The sequence below is a fragment of the Agelaius phoeniceus genome, chromosome 2 (genome assembly GCF_051311805.1).
Source record: "Agelaius phoeniceus isolate bAgePho1 chromosome 2, bAgePho1.hap1, whole genome shotgun sequence".
Taxonomy (NCBI): Eukaryota; Metazoa; Chordata; class Aves; order Passeriformes; family Icteridae; genus Agelaius; species Agelaius phoeniceus.
Genome location: NC_135266.1, coordinates 106,393,602 through 106,402,256, shown reverse-complemented (window position 1 = coordinate 106,402,256; position 8,655 = coordinate 106,393,602). Strand labels below are relative to the sequence as shown.

The 8,655-nt window shown below is 41.2% G+C and overlaps 1 long non-coding RNA gene across 1 annotated transcript; it reads right to left on the bottom strand.

The window, feature by feature from the left end:
- Positions 1-1,725: 1,725 nt before the first annotated feature.
- LOC143693483 (uncharacterized) lies at positions 1,726-8,289 on the bottom strand. Its single transcript, XR_013181186.1, has 3 exons — positions 8,176-8,289; positions 4,734-4,811; positions 1,726-3,835 (listed from the first exon to the last, which is right to left on the bottom strand). It is a non-coding gene; the product is annotated as an uncharacterized LOC143693483 (long non-coding RNA).
- Positions 8,290-8,655: the final 366 nt, after the last annotated feature.

The window sequence follows — 8,655 nt, the reverse complement described above, 5'->3', positions numbered from 1 at the left end:
TCAGTGGAGCTTTCTGGATTTTAGTTAGGGTTTTGATACTCTCCCTCACAGCACCCTTTTGGACAAATTGCCCAGCTATGGGATGAGGGAGCTGGGTGAGGAATTGTCTGAACAGCAGTGCTGTGAAGAGGGTGGCAGTGAATTGGGATATACCTGATTCCCATTGGGTTCAATTTTAGCACCAGTTCTGCTCAATGTCTTTATTAATGACCTTGGTGCAGGAGTTGAATGCACCATTAGCAGGTTTGCTGTTGATGCTGTTGGCTGAGTGTTGATGATGTTTGCTGAGATGGGAGGTGCTGTTGGCTCTCCTGAGGGACAAGATGTCTTGCAGAGGGATCTTGATAGATTGGGTCCTTGGGCTGTGATTAATGGGATGAAATTTAACAAATCAAAATGCAGGATTTCACACTCAGGATCAAATAATGACAGACACAGGGCAGCCCTGCAGAAAGGGATCTGGGGGTGCTGCTCAGCAGCCTCAGTCTGAGCCAGCAGAGCAAACCCCATTCCAGGGGGCATCAAACCAGCTGATCAAAAGAGGGGATTGTCCCACTGTGTTCAATGTTGGTGCAGCCTCACCTCATGTGCTCTGTTCAGTTCTGGGCTCCACAATTCAAGGAGAATGTTCAAGTCCTTTCCAGCCATGTGAGGGGAGGCTGAGAGAACTGGTTTTGTTCAGCCTTGAGAAAAGAAGTCTCAGGGGAGACCTTATCATCATGTTCCTGTATTCAAAGGGTGGCCACAAAGAAAAGGGAGATTCCAGCTTGAATGACTCCCTTTCTGTCTCTCACACAGAACACACTACGAACACACCATGCAACTCCTTTTTATGAGGAGTTGCATGGAAATGATGTGGGGTAATGGTGCAAGTAATTCTTGAAGAGATTCTGATTGGACAAAAGAGGAAATTTTTTCACAATGAGAGCAATCAGCCATTGAAATAATCTTCCCAGAATGGATTCCCCAACATAAGAGAATTTTAGCATTTGACTGGACAGTGGACTGCACCATCTCGGCTTTTGCCAAGAAATGTTGGACCAGATGATCTTTAAGGTGCTTTCCAATCTGGGATGCCATGATTCTGAAAATGTATCCAGAGGACAGAAAAACTAGTGAAAGGGATGTACAAAATGTCCCATGAAGAGCAGCTAAGGACTTTGAGCTTCTATAGTTTGGATAAAAGGGGGTCACTTCATTGTTTTCTGGGGAGAGGAAGTGGAGAGGGACGTGCTCAGCTCTTCTCCAGAGAAAGCAGGGATAGGAATAGTTCAAAGATGCACCTGAGGTGCAAAGACGGACCTGAGGAGTCCAAAGATGGACCTGAGGACATGCACCTGACACTGGGCATCAGGAAACTTCTGTTTACTGAGACAGTCAAACCCTGTAATGGGTTTCTAGAGAGGTCAATGCCCCAAGTCTGTTGGTGTTAAAGAGTCATTTGTACAACGCCCTTGATGAGATGTTTGAACTTTTGGTAGACCCTGAATCTGTCAGGAAGTTAGACTAGATGATCATTGTAGGTCCCCTCCAACTGAAGTTGCCTAGACATGAGTCTAAACATTTCCTACTTGTGCTCAGAAACTGTGTTTATCAAAAACCAAAGCAAGCGTGCAAAGTAGAATAACTAAAAAAGGTTATAAGAATCTTTTGATAGTGGTGAAAAATTGTGATAAAATATTTTGCATAGCATTTTACATGTGAAAGCATGTCAGTGTTGCAAGAAAAAGGGAAGAGAGGCATTTATTTATGTATTGCACAGGGGAATCTCATAATCAGTACATTGTCCAAACACATATGTGATTTTCCCTTCCTGGTCTAATGGAGTTTTAGCAGCTGACTGCCTAAGCTTAATACATGTTGTTAGTCTACAGCATTGTCTGAAGTTAGGCTTCGATTGCTCTGCTCAGATCCTCGGCAACGTATTTTGGTTTCCAAACATTTCAAAAGGTCAGTATTGCTGGAAAACTTTTATTTGACCATGCATCTTCTTCACCTGCCAGTGGAGACAATGATCCAGGGTTTGTGAGGCATCTTTGCTATTACAGGAACACCTGACATACAAATGGAGGATGGCAGAACCACACTTCTCCAGAGAGGCAGAGAAGAAGGTGTAGCAGTGGTTAATAGCAGTCACTGGCGTATTTAAAGGCTGTTACAAAAATGAAAAAGTCAAACTCTTTTTGGTAGTGGCAGAATATGAAACGAGAAGCAGAAAAATAAAAATTCCAGCTTGGAAGGTTCAAAATGTATATTAGGAAAATTCTTGCTGAAAGGGTGGTGCTGTCATGGAACAGGTTACACTGGGACCCTGTGAAATCTCCATTCTCAGAGCCAGACAAAGCCCTGTTTGACCTGATCTAGTGCTGGCAATAATCCTGCTTGGAGCAGGGATTGGGACTAAACAACCTCTACAGGCCCCTTCCAACCAACATTGTGATTCCATCATTCTAATATCTTTTGGGTTTGGTTTGGGGTTTTCTGTTTGTTTTTCATTTCTCTGGGTGACTTTGGGCCCTAAGGAGTCTTCTACCACACTCTGCTCTTAAATTGCCATGACTTCACAATGAATTCTGCACATTTTAACTCTCTGGAAAACTGACCGCGAAATGAAACAAAAAATTTCCCCGCTCATTGACTCATCCTGTGTTTGCAAAAAATTCTCACAAATATCAACTGGACACAAATACAAACCAGAAGGTCTAAATGGCAAGCCTGAGGAGGCACTGTCTTCAGTTGTGCAGTGGTTTGCATGTTATGTATAAACAATGAAAAATCTCAAGAAATGTTTTGGTTTTTCATCCTGGAAGAGGGACAGAAAGAGAGAGAAAGGGTAATAATGCAAACCATGCCCTCAAATGTCTTCCAAAGCTATTTAACACTGGGGTATAATAAAGAAATAGTCAGATGATTTATATATATAAGGATGCTCAGTTATAGGAGATCTGAATCAGATTCTGGATGAGGCATGTGGACTTGACTTTTTAGGGATACAAGAAATAGGTATTTTTGTGTAATCCTGCAGTTGTCCCTTTTTTACATTAACAAGTCATGATATATTACAGTTTTAAAAGAAACTATAGCACTTGTACTCATCTTTGTTTTGCTTGTGTCAAAGATATAAAGTCAAGGCTTCCTCAAACACATCCATATGTACAATTGATGTTTTACAGGATGTGTATCACTGTTATTCTCTTGAAATATTCCTAGGAGGAAATTTAGCACTCTGAACAACAGTGCTGTTCCCATTTAGCATGAAAAAAAGAGGTTTTTCTTGAAAAGAAATTTCCTTTTAAAAAAATATTCCTAATTGTCTGAGATGGTTCTAATAGAACTCACTTTTAATTACCCTTCATCCCCTTCCTTTTTGAAGACAGCACTACTATTACCTAGCTCAAATCTATGAAAAGGTAAATGACCCAAGAGATTCTCTTCAGGAAACCAAAAGCCTCTGTGGTCCTGCTTGATGTTCCTCCTTAGCCAACTGTATCTTGTTTTACTGAGGCTCTGTTGAATCTTCTTTGTCCTCTTTTGATAGTAAATGTCTTTCCTTCGATTTTGCACCCTTTTAAAATGAATAATGTGTCCAGGTGTCTTCATCATGCACTCATCATTCTTTTTTCTCTGGGAATGGTTCAGGTCTTGCATCTTTCTCTGCCCAGTGAGCAACCTTTTGGGTCTGCTTCTCCCAGTGTAGGTCAGCCAGGCTTCAGCTTCTCTCGTGTTGTTCAGACTGGATGTTACTGACAAATTTCTATGGACTAGAAGATTTAAAAATAAGCTCCCCATGCCTTTAGGCTTCAATTCCATAAAGGTGATGCCTTTTCCTACACTCCTATGAAAAACAAGGTGTTGTAATGGAGTTCAGCATTGTGCAGGATCAGACATCTACATAAATAATAAATATATATATAAATAGTCAAATCATTTAAAATGCCATTAAAACTCAGATTTAAGATGAGATTTTCTATAATTAGAAGAAATGATGCATATATTCAATACATTCATTACAGTTTCCCATCCCAAAGTGTCTTTATCATTCAGCACAGAGTGTAACACAAAACAAGCTTGAATCAATGTCATATTTTAATGCTCTGATTTTCCCCACAGCCTCAGATGAGCAGTTGTATTCACCTAAGCCATTCTTCTGATTTATAACTTCTCACCACTCATACCCTTGCTTATGTAAAAGCTAGGAAAATCTACAGGGACTTTAGCATTTGGGATAGAAACAACTCCTTTCTTGTTTTTTCCTTATGCACTCACGCCCAGAAGTGGATAGAAGAACACAATTTTCTTAACATCTAAAAACAAGGACATCTAATAATAGTAAATTGTGACTGAGATGCAATAAAATGAATTCAGTATATGACAAGTGTTATTTGTGTTATCTGTCACTCACAAAAATGTAATAAAAAAACCACACACACCAAAATCTAACATTGACCTTATGGTTGCACATGGATCTGTATCAAAATCATCAGTCTGAATGCTTCATGTTTGGGAAAGTACAGTGGAGATTTAAAGTTTGTGGTTTCCTGCTGTCTCCATAAAGAGATTAAGCCAAAGTTTTGGTTCCAGGCACCCTTGAACACTGTCTTTAAAAAGTATTTTAGGCATTTATTATATGGCTTAAAGAAACAAACAATAAAAAAAACATATTTTAGATTTAATTTAATTTTTAACTCTACTGGCTGTTCTGCAAGACTCCAAGCACATATAGGTAGACTTACTGGAGCCTCTTTTAGAAGTGCAGAAGTGGTATTTTGGTGCTCATATTTGATAACTGAGAATCCTTTTAGCGCCCATCTCTGCAAAGAGAACAAAAAATTGGGTCAAATATTTGGTTATTTGAGGTATGAGTGGATGGTGAGTGGCCAGAATTCCAACTCCCCCTCTTATAATATCAGCAGATTTTACCCCCTTTTAAAAATATTTCTATTTCCACCCTGCCTCCATCCATTCAGTAAGATTCTCTGACTGCTTCTGCAAAGGAAGAACACAGAAAATGCTGATAGACGTTTCTCATATGGGGAACTCGGGCTAGGGTAGGGTTGCTTCACGGAAGGAAGGGAGGAAGGAAGGAAGGAAGGAAGGAAGGAAGGAAGGAAGGAAGGAAGGAAGGAAGGAAGGAAGGAAGGAAGGAAGGAAGGAAGGAAGGAAGGAAGGAAGGAAGGAAGGAAGGAAGGAAGGAAGGAAGGAAGGAAGGAAGGAAGGAAGGAAGGAAGGAAGGAAGGAAGGAAGGAAGGAAGGAAGGAAGGAAGGAAGGAAGGAAGGAAGGAAGGAAGGAAGGAAGGAAGGAAGGAAGGAAGGAAGGAAGGAAGGAAGGAAGGAAGGAAGGAAGGAAGGAAGGAAGGAAGGAAGGAAGGAAGGAAGGAAGGACAAGTAAGTGATGAAGCCACACGCTGAGGGGGGCCCTGGAGAGCCAGAATTTCTGCCCATTTGACACTTTTTGAGAAGAGAGGGTTTGTGAAATCTCTGCTGCTCATAGGAGGGAGTGTTGTCATCCCACACCATGGCTGCTGCTCCTTCAGCTTGGCAGCAGGTCTGTGGCAATGAAGGCTGGTCATTCTGTCTCTCCTGCAGCCTGTTCCCCTAGAAATTGCTCTGCTTCACTGTGCCTAAAGCCTGACCTTGCTGGAAGGCCAAGACCCTGTTAGTTCTGGATTTGCAGAGATTGGTCCAAAGGCACAGGGAAATGTGTGCTCACACCTCCACTGCAGCTCCCAGCACAGGCATTTCTTCATTGTCTGGGTGGAGATGGGCAAGTCTGGCAAGCTGATGTTTTCCATCCTCAGTAGCTTTGCCTTTTTGGTAGCAAAAGCCCTTTGAGCAAACCATTGTGCTCCTACACTGAAAGGGGGTAGCCCAACCTCCTGACTTTTTGGAGCAGTAGCTGGGAAAGGATGTCCTGCAGGATGTCCTGCAAGAGCACTGTGTTGTGCTGAAACACTGAATATATTGATGTATAAAAATCTATGCAAATTATGAACCCAGCAGTGACTATTTTCCCTCTAAAATTACTTCAAGAGCCCATAATTTCTCCTCTTCAGGCTTTTCTCATATTTACTGTAACATTATAATTTTGTCTAATAACTGTGTAACCCTCTGGCAAAACCTCACTTTTCTGCTTGTCCTCAGGTTTGAGATGCCCCTGTTTGACTCACTGTGATCCATCCATCAAATGCATCCTTCATAGTTTTTATTGGATTTTATCTGAAGATAGGGAAGTTTAAAAGAAAGATCCAAAATCCAAGTGCTCTTGTGTCTCTCAGGCTGCAATAGGAGATCTGTCATTTCCAAAGCCTCTTGGAGAGCACCTAGAGTGTGCCATTTTCCAGCTTTGAGGCTGAAAAGCTGGAGGTTCTTACTGAACAGATCTCAGTTAAAGCACCAGCAGACCTCAGCTCCAAAAAAAAAAAAAAAAAATTATTGACAAGCTCTGTTGTAGAGTCATCAAAATGCAATGCAAATGCACAAGTGTCTGAATCTGCTTGTTTTGGCATCTCAACCCACAAATCAAAATTGTCACATGAAAGTGATCTTTTTGGATCTCCTGCCTTCCAGATGGCATTTTTCCCACGTGCTCCTGACATGCACTAGCTCTGTCATACCTGAGCAATCCTCTGAGTGTAGTTCCCTAAACTGGCAAAATTAATTGGGGGCTTAAATCCTGCTAGAGTAACGTCCTGACTGTGTCCAAGCCTATATCCTAGGAGGCTGTTGATTTGTCATTTAGTGAGGAAGGGTTTTTTCAGTTGTCCCCAGAAAATTGTACTTCTTAGAGATTTTTAGATTGCCAGGGTTGATATGATCTGAGGAGTTTCTCAACACAAGCTCCAGAATGCAGCACCCCACTACCATGGGCAATTGGTTAATTGAAAGGGTACTTGGACCATGCTGCCTTTGTTCTAAACTGAGTTCTTGTGCTGCAATACAGGAGACGAAGGGAAAAGCATAAACTTGCAGAACCCTTTCTAGGCTTCTTGAGTGTCTCTTGTGACTAACTAATCCTGTTTTGCAGCTTCTGCTTGACTTAATGGAAGGGAATGATCCAGTTGCTGCTATCCTTTGCATTTGATTTTCTATGTTTGAGGAAACACAGTCTGAAAGGCACTTGTTTCATAAAATGCAAGATGCATACATGTGAGCAGCTCCTCCAGGCTTCCTTTGATAGCCAAGAGAGAGCACAAGACTTCCTCTCATTCTAGGCAAACACCTATGGAGGCTTAGTGGAAGTAGCTGGTTTCTTTCCATGCACAGGGCACTTCAGACCTCTGCACTGATATGTGGCACCAGGTGGGGGAATCCTCCCTGCCTGTCTGAGTAATGCTCTGAGACACTGCAGGGTAATTCTGTGAGACAAACTTCATGTTAATACTTACATTGCTACAAGGTTCAATTACTTCCAGCTACATTAATAAACCCTTTCCCCTTTTTTATGTTTCATAGCAAAACCCCTTTTAAATATCTGACAGGCTCTCAGGGAAACACGTCTCTTGTTGATGATGGACTGAAAAATGTGTGTTACATGTCAGCAACACTAGGAGCTCATAAGCTTTATGCTGAGAAGGAAAGCTACCACAGCATTCACTTCATGGCCATTTAAAGTGATTACCTGTAGGCTGAAAATTATTGTGTCATTATTCTCTTCAACCAGAATGAACTGTTCTTAAAATCATAGGTAATCTGCTTTTGAGCATCTGCAAATAACAAGAAGCTGACAAAACCAAATCCCCTCCCCTCTTCCCCAGACTCACCTTTGTTAAACCTTTGGATCTGTGCTACTTTCCTGATTATGTGGCTTATTTAAAAATGCCCTACTGTGTTATCTGTTTTTTTCAGACATCAATAGGTGTGCTTGGTGTTTAAATAGGTCTGAATAATGGAGAAATCAGTCTGATGTAAAAGCAGAAGGAGCTTACATTTATGGTGGTAGCAATAATGATGGTACAACATCACACAATGGCTCCTGGAAGCAGACAAATGTCAAAACAGCATGAAAAACCCCTCTTGCACACTGTTAAGACTGCCCAGAATTCTCCCAGAATAACATACACAATCATTTTGATGAATTCAAAGCTAATATCTATGTCAGTCCCTCACAAAAACAGCTAGTTTCAGACAGAAACTAATTATATTATCTTGTTTAAAAATAAAGAAAACATCCCTTACTTTAGCAGATTTTGTCTCTGGCATTTTGCTGTTCTTGCCTGAAAACATGCTGTGTGTAAAATGGTGGCATGAAAGGGTTAGCAAGCTGAGACACAGCAGTGGACATTGTTGGGGATATAACAGCAGTTTTAGGTGCACAGGAGAAGGGTGTGGGAGAAGGGATGATCTTTGGAGAGCTAGCACACCTCAGTGGAAACTGCATGTACTGCAGTGAAGAGCGTTTTTTAACAAAATAAATCTGTGTTGCCTTGACACAGCCATGCATATTACCTGGCTGCTAAGGTTTTGGTCTATTTGTTCTGTTTTGGTTTTGTTGTTATTTTTTTTTTAAGCTCTCATGGTTTACATAATGCTCCATTCTCGTGATAAGTGGAATTTATCAACAGATTCCCTTTTAACTCACTGGGAAGAGTCTCTTTAGGAGGACAATATCCCTGGCAATAACACTGGGCTTTCTGCACAGCCTGCACTTTACTCAGT